The sequence below is a fragment of the Oncorhynchus masou genome, chromosome 24, assembly GCF_036934945.1.
Source record: "Oncorhynchus masou masou isolate Uvic2021 chromosome 24, UVic_Omas_1.1, whole genome shotgun sequence".
Classification (NCBI taxonomy): Eukaryota; Metazoa; Chordata; class Actinopteri; order Salmoniformes; family Salmonidae; genus Oncorhynchus; species Oncorhynchus masou.
The window spans coordinates 103,548,562-103,565,392 of NC_088235.1; positions in this window are offsets into that span (position 1 = coordinate 103,548,562).

Below are 16,831 nucleotides of genomic sequence, written 5' to 3' on the forward strand. Positions count from 1 at the left end.
CTCCTCACCCATCCACACCCTCCTCACCCCTCTCCTCACCCTCCTCACCCTTTTCCTCAACCCCTTTACTCCTCTCCTCACCCTCCTCACCCATCCTCACCCTCCTCACCCCTCTCCTCACCTTCCTCACCCCTTTCCTCAACCCCTTCACCCCTCTCCTCACCCTCCTCACCCATCCTCACCCTCTTCACCCTCCTCACCCCTCTCCTCACCCCTTTCCTCAACCCCTTCACCCCTCTCCTCACCCCCCTTACCCATCCTTGCCCTCCTCACCCCTCTCCTCCCCCTCCTCCCCCATCCTCACCCCCCTTCTCACCCTCCTCACCCCCTCCTCACCCCTCCCCCTCACCCCTCTCTCCTCACCCTTCTTCTCACCCTCCTCACCCATCCTCACCCCTCTCCTCACCCTCCTCACCCATCCTCACCCCTCTCCTCACCCTCCTCACCTGTCCTCACCCATCTCCTCACCCTCCTCACCTGTCCTCACCCCTCTCCTCACCCTCCTCACCCCTCTCCTCACCCTCCTCACCCTCTCTCACCCCTCACCTCTTTCCTCACTCCTCCTCACCCTCCCTCACCCCCTCACATCTCCCCACCCCTCTCCTCACCCTCCTCACCCACCTCTTCACCCCCCTCACCCCCTGACCTCTTTCCTCACCCCTCCTCACTCCTCTCCTAACCTTCCTCACCCTCCTCACCCCTGCTCACCCCTCTCCTCACCCTCCTCACCCCTCTCCTCACCCTCCTTAACCACCTCTCACCCTCCTCACCCCCCTCTCACCCCATCACCTCTTTCCTCACTCCTCACCCCTCGTCACCCCTCTCTTCACCCACTCTCAAGACCTCACCTCTCTCCTCACTCCTCCTTACCCCCCTCCCAGCCCTTACTGGGCTCCCGAGTGGCGCAGCGGTCTAAGGCACTGCATTTCAGTGCTAGAGGAATCACTACAGACCCTGGTTTGATCCCGGGCTGTATCACAACCGGCCATGATTGGGAGTCCCATAGGGCTGCGCACAATTGGCCAAGCATCGTCCAGTTAAAGGAAGGTTTTGTCAGGGTAGGCCATCATTGTGACTTGCCTAGTTAAATAAAGGTTAAATAAAAAAATACAAAATAAATTACCCATCTCCTCACCCCTCCTCCTCACCCCTCCTCACCCTTCTATACTACCCCTCTTCAACCCAACCCTTCCATCAACAGCCGGAGAGCATTTACATTTGAGCTATTCCTGTGAGAGTGTTAAACACAACAGATTAAGATGCATCGCAAACATCCAAGGCTAGCATTAGCCCACTTATCTGATTAGTGTGGCCGTGCTAACACACAGGATACCCCCCGAGCAGCCTACAGCAGTGGTGCTGTGTAAGGGCCTAGGTAACCGCAGTATGAGCATCAAAGGACATGGAGGATTAGTTTCCTTCAGTTAAACCGTGCTCAGGCTGGAGTTCAGAGATTAATGGAGGACAGAGAACCCCCCCCCCAAACACACACACACAAGATATCAGAGGCGCTGACATATGGAGGGAAAGGACAGCAACGCTAGTGCTGATATTTCGATGCTTGTTTTTCACAATTTATTTCCCTACTCAGATGTAAAAATGAGAACCGTTAGAGAGTGAAATGGTGTCTCAGAAGTTGTGGTTGATTGACAGATAGCTTGTGTAATGCTAATATTACAGTTTAAGGGTGTTTCAGCATGTTACTGTAAGTAGCAACACATAAGTCTAACCTTTAGCTCCCCACTGAAAGCTGATCCCCCCCCACACACACACACACACACACACACACACACGCACGCACGCACGCACGCACGCACGCACACACATGCACGCACACACACGTACACTTGCACACCCACACATCCCCGCTACCCGAACCCCCCCCCCCACACACACACACACTCACATCTCCCCCAACCCCGCCCCACACACACACCTAACTAAATCCTGTTTTTGCAAGTGCTGGTGTAAGATATACCACACCTTGGACTGTGGCTGGCTCTGTCTCCCCACCCACCTCAGTAACAGGAAACAGTGAGCATGATCCATCTTAAATCCTTCCTGTTGTGGGAGGGTCACAGAGTCAGGGCTGGTCACACAATCCTCCCCATCACCACCCCAGTACAAATTGCTTATGGGGACTAATGTCATTCCTAAAAGTGGCCCGTGAACATGCTCGGTGGGGAATATTCTCAAGTTAGTTTGTGTCCTGTCAGCTCCATTCATGAGCACACACATGATTGGCTTGGTGACCTGACCCTGAGGTAACACACATGGTTGGCTCTGTGCCTCTCCCTGCAGTAACACACGTGGTTGGCTTGGGACCTGTCCCTGAGGTAACACACATGGTTGGCTGGGTACCTGTCCCTGAGGTAACACACATGGTTGGCTGGGTACCTGTCCCTGAGGTAACACACATGGTTGGCTGGGTACCTGTCCCTGAGGTAACACAGGTTGGCTGGGTACCTGTCCCTGAGGTAACACACATGGTTGGCTGGGTACCTGTCCCTGAGGTAACACACATGGTTGGCTGGGTACCTGTCCCTGAGGTAACACACATGGTTGGCTGGGTACCTGTCCCTGAGGTAACACACATGGTTGGCTGGGTACCTGTCCCTGAGGTAACACACATGGTTGGCTTGGGAACCTGTCCCTGAGGTAACAGAGCCTTCGCTTGGTCACCTGTCTCTCAGGTAACACACATGGTTGGCTTGGGACCTGTCCCTGAGGTAACACACTTGGTTGGCTTGGTCACCTGTCCCTGAGGAAACACCCATAGTTGAATTGGTCACCTGTCCCTGAGGTAACACACTTGGTTGGCTTGGACACCTGTCTCTGAGGTAACACCCATGGTTGGTTTGGTGACCTGTCCCTGAGGTAACACACATGGTTGGCTTGGGACCTGTCCCTGAGGTAACACCCATGGTTGGTTTGGTCACCTGTCCCTGAGGTAACACACTTGGCTGGCTTGGTCACCTGTCCATGAGGTAACACACTTGGTTGACTTGGTCACCTGTCCCTGAGGTAACACACTTGGTCGGCTTGGTGACCTGTCCCTGAGGTAACAAACATGGTTGGCTTCGGCACCTGCCCCTGAGGTAATACACATGGTTGGCTTGGTCACCTGTCTCTGCGGTAACACACACACTTTCTCCCTCTGACTTTCTTTTCTCTGATATACACACATACTCACACACACACACACGGGCGTGCCCACACACACAAACAAGCGCACACACATACACACTGACACACATGTCATTTTAAAAGAGCCTAGCTTGGCAGGTTGTGTGGCAGCAGCCAGTCTCTTTCTACCATATATGAGCTGAGAAGGTCTTCCTCAGCTGTTAGCCACAATTACCCTACTCTCTCTCTCTCTCACACATGCACGCACACACACACACACACACACACACGCACGCACGCACGCACACACACACACACATGCACACACACACGCACGCACGTGCGCACACACACGCACGCACGCACACACACGCACACACACGATGACTCTTCACTCTCTCCACTACTGCCCTTTCAGTGAAAGCTTACACACTGTAACCTAATATGTGTGTGGTACAAGGTCACACGCACAGTTAAGTGCCACTGAGTGTGTGCAGCAGTTGTTAGTGATAGCTTATGTATTTGTAGATTTCAACAAACAGGCTTTTCAAATGAACATTCAAAATGAACAAATTAATCGCCATTTAGACTGTGGATGGACATTTTCCTTAACATTATATTGTGCTCTACTTAAACATTCACATTTCCTGTCTCAGCATCAGTTACTGAAAATGATTCTAATAAAACAAGGAATCACAGACAGGCTTCTAGAGCGACAGAGCAGTTTGTCCCCCCATTTAAACTGATGGCCAGACAGAGAAGAGCCTCTCTCTCTCTCCTCTCTCAGGAGGTTACCCTTTGTAATAGGACATCTCAACCTTGGCTCTACGTCTGGGGCCTCCACATAAAACACTCAGGCGGCGGGAGAAAAACTCTGATGGAGAAAGAAAAATCAGTCAGCTCCCAGCTCGCTTGCCCAAATGAAAAAAGTTTGCTGTGAAGATTGAACTCCATGAGACAAGGTGTACCATTAAATCAATCTAAGCGGCATCTTCCCATCCCATTAGGGAAACCATTGGTCTCTGAGCTGCTTGGAGTTGGGCTACAGTAGTACCTATCGGTCCCTTGACATAGCAGTCGGCTGCCTCTACTCCCTCACTCAGCTCCCCTCCCCACGGTGGGCTTGTTGGAAAAAATGAATTTATTCTCAGTGATTTACCTGACTAAATAAAGGTTAAGAAAATAAATAGAACCGAGAGTTGGATTAAAAATGACTGATTTGTGTTTTACTATAAATTGCATTCGGAAAGTATTCAGACCCCTTGACTTTTTCCACATTTTGTTACTTTACAGCCTTATTCTAAAATTGATTAAATTGTTTTTTCTTCATCAATCTACACACATCTTTCCCTCGATCCTGACTAGACTCCCAGTCCCTACAGCTGCAAAACATCCCCTCAACATGATGCTGCCACCACCATGCTTCACCAGAGGGTTGGTGCCAGGTTTCCTTCAGAACTGACATTACGGCCAATGAGTTCCATCTTGGTTTCTTCAGACCAGAGAAACTTGTTTCTCATGGTCTGAGAGACCTTCAGGTGCATTTTGGCAAACTCCAAGCGGGCTGTCATGTGCCTTTTCCTGAGGAGTGTCTTCCATCTGGCCACTCCACCATGAATGCTTGATTGATGGAGTTCTGCAGAGATAGTTGTCCTTCTGGAAGGTTCTCCCATATCCACAGAGGAACTCTGGAGGAAGGCCCTTCTCCCCCGATTGCTCAGTTTGGCCGGGAAACGAGCTCTAGGACGAGTCTTGGTGGTTCCAAACATCTTCCATTTAGAATGATGGATGCCACTGTGTTCTTGGGAACCTTCAATGCTGCAGAAATGTTGTTCTACCTTTCCCCAGATATGTGCCTTGACACAATCCTGTGTCAGAGCTCTACGGACAATTCCTTCAACCACATGGCTTGGTTTTTGCTCTGACATGCACTGTCAACTGTGAGACCTTTTATAGGCAGGTGTGTGCCTTCCCAAATCATGTCCAATCAATTTAATTTTCCACAGGTGGACTCCAATCAAGTTGTAGAAGCAGCTCAAGGATGATCAATGGAAACCTGTTTCCATGAGACACTTTGAGTCTCATAGCAAAGAGTGAATGCTTATGTAAATAAGGTATTTATGTTTTGTTTTAAATACATTTGCAAAAATTTAAAAAACCTGTTTTTGCTTTGTCATTATGGGGCATTGTGAGTAGATTGATGTGGGGAAAAAAATATTTAATCAGTTTTAGAATAAGGCTGTAACATAACAAAATATGGAAAATTCAAGGGGTCTGAAAACTTAACGAATATTTATACTCAACACTCACTCGCTCGCTCGCTCGCTCGCACGCACGCACGCACGCACGCACGCACGCACGCACGCACACACACACACACACACACACACACACACACACACACACACACACACACACACATTGATGTGCATACATAGTTGTGTAACACAAAGCTTTAACATCCCAAACTCACTCAATCACCATTTCCAAAGTGATCTGATAGAGAAATGACCTAAATGGCTGTACAAACTGGGGCTGCTAAGTAAATGCTAATATGTGTCAGAGCCTGGTGTTGGATTTATGAGTACCATCTGGTTCCTACAGCATACAGTACAATATTAGCTTACAATGTTAGCTTTGATCAGGACCTCCCTGTTCATTCTCCCCAATCACTCATCACCCTACCCAGGGAGGAATTAGCTGTGAGTTCACTTTAGCCTAATCATGTTTTTCACTGTAGCTCTACACTCATCTGAATAGAAATGTAATTCATTTACATTCCAGCAGTACTGAATATTTATGTTTTTAAAGCATACATGATTGTGCAATTAGACACAACAGTCGTTATTAGAATTCATACATGTTGCCCAGAAATTAGATGCTTAAAAATTCCAGGACTGAATATGTATGAATATTTATGTTAATGTCATATTTTTTTATTAAAATATATGTTTTGTAATAATAATGCAATGCTTCGTCACACGTAACATGATGTAAAACATTTGGCCAGCGGATAATATAATATATTGAAGACACTGGTATTTTTAAGGCACATTTAAGGTGTCTAGGCCAAACATAATTATTTTGAAAAAAAGCCACATAATTATAAAACAATCAATAATTGGTTGTACAACGGCTCAGTAAGAGAAAATAGTGAACTTTGCTAAGAATTTCCTCCAATCCATCTGTCCAAACAAGTTTATTTCAGCATCTGTCTTCTTGGTCTTAGCTCTAGGTCTAACATTGATGTCTAATACCATTTGATGAAACGCCAAAGATTTCCCATTACATATCCTAAACCAGTCACTGGCTAATTGGCGTGTTAGAGTCAGATTTACAGCTTCTCTCCTTTCCTTTCTGTCTTTGTGTCTGTATCCACACCCGCCAGTCTCAGAACGGCTGTATGTCATGATCCCGTGTCAGCGAAATCAATCCTTATATATTTTAAGGTTCAGATTTTGATTTCATGAGTCTACAGGGAAACGGCTTTAAAGCGAAAATGACTATTCTACCCTTTTTGTCTTCCATCTGCTGTCCTATTGATTGTCTCTCTCCCCTCGCTCTCTCATTCTCTCTCTATCCCTCTCCCCTCTCTCTCTTGTTTCCACGCTCCCTTGCTCCCCAGTGGTGACCCCAGGCCTGTTGTCTGCTGGCTGGCTAGCGCTGAGCACTGAAGACATAGTTGAGTCAAAAAATACTAACAAGAGTCGGTGATCTATCTCAATGTGTCTCCTCTCCGTTAGCGAGTTCTGATAATTGTCATGTTGCAGCAGCAGCAGAGGTCATGGTAGTGGTGGTGGTGGTAGTGTGTAATGGTGGTGGTAGTGGTAGTAATGGTGATGGTAGTATTGGTGGTAGTGGTAGTGGTAGTGGTGGTAGTGATGGTGGTAGTGGTGGTAGTGGTAGTAGTGGTGGTGGTGGTAGTGGTGGTGGTGGTGGTAGTAGTAGTGGTAGTAGTGGTGGTGGTAGTGGTGTTGGTAGTGGTAGGGGTAGTAGTGGTGTTGGTAGGGGTTGAAAGATTAGTGGAATCTGTGTGGGTAGCTGGACAGGTAGGATGACTGACAGTGAAGGTGAGCAGGTGGTCACGTGTCAGGTGACAGAGGAATGGATGAGACTGAGGCAGGAATTCCTTTAACCATAAAGTGGTATATTTACTGAGTAGTCTGTGGTGGATTCATGGACACACAGAACTTCTGGATCAGATGGAGTTAAGGAAAAGAAAGCAGCGAGATCAGGCGATGGCAATTTCCTCCTTTTATGGAGTTGAGATCTGTCTGACATTTCCACCTGACCTAATTAAAGCGCCCCTGGCCCAGCTGAATAAATGGCAATGAATTAAAGGATTATTCCACCAACTCCGTGGGCCTTTTCTACAGGGGTAGTAGTGGTGGTGGTAGAGAAAGTGGTTGTGTTTGTGGTGGTGGTGGTAGTAGTAGTGGTAGTAGTGGTGGTGGTGGTAGTGGTAGTAGTGGTTGTAGTGGTGGTGGTAGTGGTGTTGGTAGTGGTAGGGGTAGTAGTGGTGTTGGTAGTGGTAGGGGTAGTAGTGGTGGTGGTAGAGAAACTGGTTGTGTTTGTGGTAGTAGTGGTGGTAGTTTTGGTAGTAGTGGTGGTAGTGGTAGTGGTGGTGGTGGTGGTGGTGGTGGTTGTGGTGGTAGTAGTAGTAGTGGTAGTAGTATAGGTGTTGGCTGTAGTGGTGATGGTGTTGGTAGTAGTGGTGGTGGTGCTGGAAATAGTGGTAATAGTGGTAGTAGTGGTGGAAGTGGTAGTGGTGATGGTGGTGGTATTATTGGTGGTCATTGTGATAGTGGTGGTGGTGGTGGTAGCTGTGTTAGGGGTGCTGGCTGAGGTAGTAGTGGTGTTAGTGCTGGTTGTAGTAGTGGTGGTGGTAGAGGTAGTGGTGGTAGTTTTGGTAGTGGTGATGGTAGTGGTGGTGGTAGTGGTAATGGTAGTGGTAATGGTAGTAGTAATGGTGGTGGTTGAGGTAGTGATGGTGTTAGTGGTGGTAGTTTTGGTAGTGGTGGTAGTTTTGGTAGTGGTGGTGGTAGTGGTGGTGGTAGTGGTGCTAGTGGTATTGGTAGTGGAAGTGGTGTTGGTGGTGGTAGTGGTAATGGTAGTAGTAGTGGTGGTTGTGGTGGTGGTAGTGGTAGTAGTGGTGGTGGTGGTGGAAGTAGTGGTGGTGGTACTAGTGGTTGTGGGAGTGGTGGTGGTGTTGGTAGTGGTGGTAATGGTAGAGGTAGTAATGGTAGAAGTGGTAGTGTGATGGTGGTGGTAGTATTGTTGGTTGTTGTGATGGTGGTGGTGCTGGTAGTAGTAGTGATGGAGGTGGTAGTGGTGTTAGTGGTGGTGATGGTAGTGGTGGGGTGGTGGTAGTGGTGGTAGTTGTGGTAGTTGTTTTAGTAGTGGTGATGGTGGTAGTGCTGGGAGTTGTGGTGTTAGTAGTAATAGTGGTGATGGTAGCAGTGGTAGTAGTGGTAGTAGTAGTGGTGATGGTGGTGGTAGCTGTAGTGATAGTGGTGGTGGTAGAGGTGGTAGTGGTGGTGGTAGTGCTGGTGGTAGGTGTAGTGCTGGTGCTGGTAGTGGAAGTAGTGGTGTTAGTGATGGTAGTGGTTGTGGTATGGGTACTGCTGGTGGTAGTGATAATGGTAGTAGTAGTGGTGGTGTTAGTGGTGGTAGTGGTGGTGGTAGTGGTATTGGTAGTGGAAGTGGTCGTTATGGTGGTAGTGGTGGTGGTTGTAGTGGTGGTGGTAGGGGTGGTTGTGGTAGTAATGGTGGAAGTGGTTGTGGTGATGGTGGTGGTAGTATTGTTGGTCATTGTGATGGTGGTGGTGGTGGTGGTGGTGGTAGTATTAGTGATGGTGGTGGTGGTAGTAGTTGTGACGGCCATGGTGGTGGTGGTAGTAGTAGTGACGGCCATGTTGGTGGTGGTGGTGGTTGTGGTAGTAATGGTGGAAGTGGTTGTGGTGATGGTGGTGGTAGTATTGTTGGTCATTGTGATATTGGTGGTGGTAGTAGTAGTGATGGTGGTGGTGGTAGTGATTGTGGTGGTTGTAGTAGTGGTAGTAATGGTCAAATCAAATCAAATGTTATTTGTCACATACACATGGTTAGCAGATGTTAATGCGAGTGTACCGAAATGCTTGTGCTTCTAGTTCCGACAATGCAGTAATAACCAACAAGTAATCTAACTAACAATTCCAAAACTACTGTCTTATACACACAAGTGTAAGGGGATTAAGAATATGTACATAAAGATATATGAATGAGTGATGGTACAGAGCAGCATAGGCAAGATACAGTAGATGGTATCGAGTACAGTATATACATATGAGATGAGTATGTAAACAAAGTGGCATAGTTAAAGTGGCTAGTGATATATGTATGTATTACATAAGGATGCAGTAGATGATATAGAGTACAGTATATACGTATACATATGAGATGAATAATGTAGGGTATGTAAACATTATATTAGGTAGCATTGTTTAAAGTGGCTAGTGATATATTTTACATCATTTCCCATCAATTCCCATTATTAAAGTGGCTGGAGTTGAGTCAGTGTGTTGGCAGCAGCCACTCAATGTTAGTGGTTGCTGTTTAACAGTCTGATGGCCTTGAGATAGAAGCTGTTTTTCAGTCTCTCGGTCCCAGCTTTGATGCACCTGTACTGACCTCGCCTTCTGGATGACAGCGGGGTGAACAGGCAGTGGCTCGGGTGGTTGTTGTCCTTGATGATCTTTATGGCCTTCCTGTAACATCGGATGGTGTAGGTGTCCTGGAGGGCAGGTAGTTTGCCCCCGGTGATGCGTTGTGCAGACCTCACTACCCTCTGGAGAGCCTTATGGTTGTGGGCGGAGCAGTTGCCGTACCAGGTGGTGATACAGCCCGCCAGGATGCTCTCGATTGTGCATCTGTAGAAGTTTGTGAGTGCTTTTGGTGACAAGCCGAATTTCTTCAGCCTCTTGAGGTTGAAGAGGCGCTGCTGCGCCTTCGTCACGATGCTGTCTGTGTGAGTGGACCAATTCAGTTTGTCTGTGATGTGTATGCCAAGGAACTTAAAACTTACTACCCTCTCCACTACTGTTCCATCGATGTGGATAGGGGGGTGTTCCCTCTGCTGTTTCCTGAAGTCCACAATCATCTCCTTAGTTTTGTTGACGTTGAGTGTGAGGTTATTTTCCTGATACCACAAGTGGTTGTGGTGATGGTGGTGGTAGTATTGTTGGTCATTGTGATGGTGGTGGTGGTGGTGGTAGTAGTAGTGATGGTGGTCGGGCACTGATGTTTGGCGATTTGGCCTGGTTCACAGTTGCCGTTCTAATTCATACCAAAGGTTTGAGGTCAGGGCTCTGTGCAGCTCAGTCAAGTTCTTTGACACCAATCTCGACAAACCATTTCTGTATGGACCTCGTTTTGTGCATGGGGGCATTGTCATGCTGAAACAGGAAAGGGCCTTCCCCAAACTGTTGCCACAAGGTTGGAAGCACAGAATTGTCTAGAATGTCATTGTATGCTGTAGTGTTAAGACGATTATTCCTCCTTCACCAAACTTTACAGTTGGCCCTATGCATTCGGGCAGGAAGCATTCTCCTGGCATCCCTCGAATCCAGATTCGTCCGTTAGACTGCCAGATGGTGAAGTGTGATTTATCACTCCAGAGAACGCGTTTTCACTGCTCCAGAGTCAAATGGCGGGCAGGCTTTAAACCACTCCAGCCGACGCATGGTATTTAGCATGGTGATCTTAGGCTTGTATGTGGCTGCTCGGCCATGGAAACCCATTTCATGAAGCTCCCAACGAACAGTTCTTGTGCCGACATTGCTTCCAGAGTAACGAGTGTTGCAACTGAGGACAGACGATTTTACACGCTACGTGCTTCAGCACTCTGCGGTCCCGTTCTGTGAGCTTGTGTGGCTTGGAAAAATTCCCTAGAAAGGCCAAAACCTAGGAAGAAACCTAGAGAGGGGTGGCCAGTCCTCTTCTGGCTGTGCCGGGTGGAGATTTTAACAGAACATGGCCAAGATGTTCAAATGTTCATAAATGACCAGCATGGTCAAATAATAATAATCACAGTAGTTGTCGAGGGTGCAGCAAGTCAGCACCTTAGGATTAAATGTCAGTTTGCTTTTCATAGCCGATCATTAAGAGTATCTCTACCACTCCTGCTGTCTCTAGAGAGTTGAAAACAGCAAGTCTGGGACAGGTAGCACGTCTGGTGAACAGGTCCGGATTCCATAGCCACAGGCAGAACAGTTGAAACTGGAGCAGCAGCACGGCCAGGTGGACTGGGAACAGCAAGGAGTCATCATGCCAAGTAGTCCTGAGGCATGGTCCTAGGGCTCAGGTCCTCCGAGAGAGAGAAAGAGAGAATTAGAGAGAGCATACTTAAATTCACACAGGACACCGGATAAGACAGGAGAAGTACTCCAGATATAACAAACTGACCCTAGCCACCCGACACATAAACTACTGCAGCATAAATACTGGAGGTTGAGACAGGAGGGGTCAGGAGACACTGTGGCCCCACCGATGATACCCCCGGACAGAGACAAACAGGAAGGATATAACCCCACCCACTTTGCCAAAGCACAGCCCCCACACCACTAGAGGGATATCTTCAACCACCAACTTACCATCCTGAGACAAGGCCGAGTATAGCCCACAAAGATCTCCGCCAAGGCACAACCCAAGGGGGGGCACCAACCCAGACAGGAAGATCACGTCAGTGACTCAACCCACTCAAGTGACGCACCCCTCCTAGGGATGGCATGAAAGAGCACCAGTAAGCCAGTGACTCAGCCCCTTTAATAGGGATAGAGGCAGAGAATCCCAGGGGAAAGAGAGGAACCGGCCAGGCAGAGACAGCAAGTGCGGTTCGTTGCTCCAGAGCCTTTCTGTTCACCTTCATACTCCTGTGCCAGACTACACTCAATCATATGACCCACTGAAGAGATGAGTCTTCAGTAAAGACTTAAAGGTTGAGACCGAGTCTGCGTCTCTCACATGGGTAGGCAGACCATTCCATAAAAATGGAGCTCTATAGGAGAAAGCCTTGCATCCAGCTGTTTGCTTAGACATTCTAGGGACAATTAGGAGGCCTGCGTCTTGTGACCGTAGCGTACGTCTAGGTATGTACAGCAGGACCAAATCAGAAAGATAGGTAGGAGCAAGCCCATGTAATGCTTTGTAGGTTAGCAGTAAAACCTTGAAATCAGCCCTTGCCTTAACAGGAAGCCAGTGTAGGGAGGCTAGCACTGGAGTAATATGATCAAATTTTTGGGTTCTAGTCAGGATTCTAGCAGCCGTATTTAGCACTAACTGAAGTTTATTTAGCCGGAAAGTAGAGCATTGTAGTAGTCTAACCTAGAAGTAACAAAAGCATGGATTAATTTTTCTGCATCATTTTTGGACAGAAAGTTTCTGATTTTTGCAATGTTACGTAGATGGAAAAAAGCTGTCCTTGAAACAGTCTTGATATGTTCGTCAGAAAAGAGAGAACAGAGTCCAGAGTAATGCCGAGGTCCTTCACAGTTTTATTTGAGACGACTGTACAACCAACCAGATTAATTGTCAGATTCAACAGAAGATCTCTTTGTTTCTTGGGACCTAGAACAAGCATCTCTGTTTTGTCAGTTTAAAAGTAGAAAGTTTAACATCACTGAGCTCTTCATTAAGGTCATTCTACTGCCAATATTTGTCTATGGGGACTGCATGGCTGTGTGCATGATTGTATACACTCGTCAGCAATGGGTGTGGCTGAAATAGCCAAATCCACTAATTTGAAGGGGTGTCCACATACTTTGTATATATATAGTGTAGATCATTCTGCTACACCAATTGATCAAACATGCTAAATACTAATTGAGCAAACATGCTAAATTGTTTGTCAACAATAAAGTAGTCTTTATACTCTGGTGTCTCATCAATAAAGGATTATTTATACTTGGTGTTTGTCAACAATACAGTAGTCTTTATACTCTGGTGACTCATCAATAAAGGATTATTTATACTTGGTGTTTGTCAACAATACAGTAGTCTTTATACTCTGGTGACTCATCAATAAAGGATTATTTATACTTGGTGTCTGTCAACAATAAAGGACCTTTGACCTGCAGTATATGTGTTATAATTGTGCTACTGTAGTGTTTGACTCCATTAGAATTCATGTAGTGGTGGAGCAGACATCTGCTGATGTAGAAAGGGTTTTATAAATACATTTGATTGATTGATTGAGCTGTAGGCAGAGATTGTTGAGATGAGGGGATAGACAGACAGGGGGATAAAGTGATGGAAAGAGAACGAGACAGACAGTGGGATATAGAGAGGGAGAGACAGACAGAGGGATAGCGTGAAGGAGAGAAAGAGAGACAGACAGAGTGAGAGAGGGAGGGATAGAACGAGAGACAGACAGACAGAGTGAGCGAGCGAGCGAGCGAGAGAGAGAGAAAGAAAGACAGACACCCAGAGTGAGGGAGGGTGAGACAGACAGACAGAGTGAGCGAGAGAGAAAGAGAAAGAGAGACAGACACCCAGAGTGAGGGAAGGAGGGAGGGAGGGAGGGACAGACACAGAGTGAGGGAGGGTGAGAAAGAGAGACAGACACCCAGAGTGAGGGAGGGTGAGACAGACAGACAGAGTGAGCGAGAGAGAGAGAGAGAAAGAGAAAGAGAGACAGACACCCAGAGTGAGGGAAGGAGGGAGGGAGGGAGGGACAGACACAGAGTGAGGGAGGGTGAGACAGACAAACAGACAGAGTGAGGGAGGGACAGACAGACAGACTGACAAACAGACAGACAGAGTGAGAGAGGGAGGGATAGAACAAGAGACAGACAGACAGAGTGAGCGAGAGAGAGAGAAAGAGAGACAGACACCCAGAGTGAGGGAGGGTGAGACAGACAGACAGAGTGAGCGAGAGAGAAAGAGAAAGAGAGACAGACACCCAGAGTGAGGGAAGGAGGGAAGGAGGGAGGGAGGGAGGGAGGGAGGGAGGGGGAGGGAAGGAGGGAAGGAGGGAGGGAGGGAGGGACAGACACAGAGTGAGGGAGGGTGAGACAGACAGACAGACAGCCAGAGTGAGGGAGGGTGAGACATACAGACAGACAGCCAGAGTGAGGGAGGGTCAGACAGACAGCGTGAGGGAGGGACAGACAAACAGACAGACAGAGTGAGGGAGGGACAGACAAACAGACAGAGGGAGGGAGGGAGGGAGGGAGGGAGGTACAGACAAAGAGACAGACAGAGTGAGGGAGGGACAGACAGACAGACTGACAAACAGACAGACAGAGTGAGGGACAGACAGACAGACAAACAGACAGACAGAGTGAGGGACAGACAGACAGACAGACAAACAGACAGACAGAGTGAGGGACAGACAGACAGACAAACAGACAGACAGAGTGAGGGACAGACAGACAAACAGACAGACAAAGTATGGTTATGTTTACTGTTAATTTTGATAGTTTATTTCACTTTTGTATATTATCTACAAACACTTGCTTTGACAAAGTGTTAACACTTTTCCCATGCCAATAAAGCCCCTTGAATTGAGTTGAATAGATAGATATAGATAGATAGATAGATAGATAGATAGATAGATAGATAGATAGATAGATAGATAGATAGATAGATAGATAGATAGATAGATAGATAGACAAGGCAAGAAGATAGATAGACAAGGCAAGACAAGGCAAGAAGGGCATTCTATGACATCAAAAGGAACATAAAATTCAACATACAAATTAGGATCTGGCTAAAAATACTTGAATCAGTGTGAGGTCTGGGTTCAGACAGACAGCACCACAGACAAACAGACAGACAGAGTGAGAGGCTCTGCATGCAAATTCTGACAAAAATATCCTCCGCGGACAACGTGGAAAACCAAATAATGCATGCAGAGCAGAATTAGGCCAAAATCCGCAATTATCAAAATCCAGAAAACAGACAGACAGAGTAAATTCTACAACTACCTAAAAGGTGTCAGAGTCGTGTGTATAGGTTGCAGGGAAGTCAGGAGCAGGAGAATGAAACTGAGTGTAATGGAGTTATTTAATAACAATAAACAAAACATACTCCAACACTAAATGTAACAATAAACAAAGTGGGTATGAGGGTCCGACGACACACAAATACCAACACAACACTGAATAACAAACAATCTCTGACAAAGACGTGAGGGAAACAGAGGGTTAAATACACAACAGGTAATGAATGGATTGAAACCAGGTGTGTAGGAAGACAGACACAAGTGAGGAAACAGACAGACAGACAGAGTGAGGAAGGCAGACTGACAAACAGACAGAAAATGAAAAATGGATCAGTGATGGCTAGAAGACCGGTGAGGGACAGACAGACACCGACAGACAAACAGACAGACCGACTTTGTGACAAAAGGAAACAGACCCAAACCTTCCATAACAAAGCCATCACCTACAGAGAGATGAACCTGGAGAAGAGTCCCCTAACAGACTGTCCTGGAGCTCTGTTCACAAACACAAACACACCCCACAGAGTCCCAGGACAGCAACAGACAATTAGACCCAACAGACAAATCATGAGAAAACAAAAAGATAATCACTTGACACATTGGAAAGAATTAATAAAAAACAACACATTGGAAAGAATTAACAAAAACAAAGCCAGAATGCTATTTGAGACCTAAACAGACAGTACAGCAGAGTGGCAGAATAGACTGACCACTGTGACTGACCCAAACAGACAGAAGAGTTGACTATGTACAGACAAACAGACAGATAGCCTTGCTATTGAGAAAGGGACAGAGGCAGACCTGTTCTCAAAGAGAAGACAGGCTATGTGCACACTGCCCACAAAATGAGGTGGAAACTGAGCTGCACTTCCAAACCTCCTGCCAAATGTATGACCATATTAGAGACACATATTTCCCTCAGATTACAGATCCAACAAAGAATTCGAAAACAAACCCAATTTTGATAAACTCCCATATCTACTGGGTGAAATTCCACAGTGTGCCATCACAGCAGCAAGATTTGTGACCTGTTGCCACAAGAAAAGGTCAACCAGTGAAGAACAAACACTATTGTAAATACAACCCAATGATTTATTTACAGACCAGACAGACAGACAGAGTTATTTTCATTTTGACAGACATTGACAGACAGATATACAGTGGGGCAAAACAGACATAGTCAGCCACCAATTGTGCAAGTTCTCCCACTTAAAAAGATGAGGGCCTGTAATTTTCATCATAGGTACACTTCAACTATGACAGACAAAATGAGAAAAAAGACAGAAATTTATTTGCAAATTATGGTGGAAAATAAGTGTTTGGTCACCTACAAACAAGCAAGATTTCTGGCTCTCACAGACCTGTAACTTCTTCTTTAAGAGGCTCCTCTGTCCTCCACTTGACACCTGTATTAATGGCACCTGTTTGAACTTGTTATCAGTATAAAAGACACCAGACAACCTCAAACAGTCACACTCCAAACTCCACTATGGCCAAGACCAAAGAGCTGTCAAAGGACAGACAAACAGACAGATTGTAGACCTGATCAGGGAGTGGGTACAGACAAAGAGACAGACAGAGTGAGGGAGGGACAGACAGACAGACTGACAAACAGACAGACAGAGTGAGGGACAGAAGAAACAAACTGACAGACAATTGATTACAGACAGACAGACAAACAGACAGACAGACTGACAATCTCCAGACGATCTGGGGCTCAGGCAG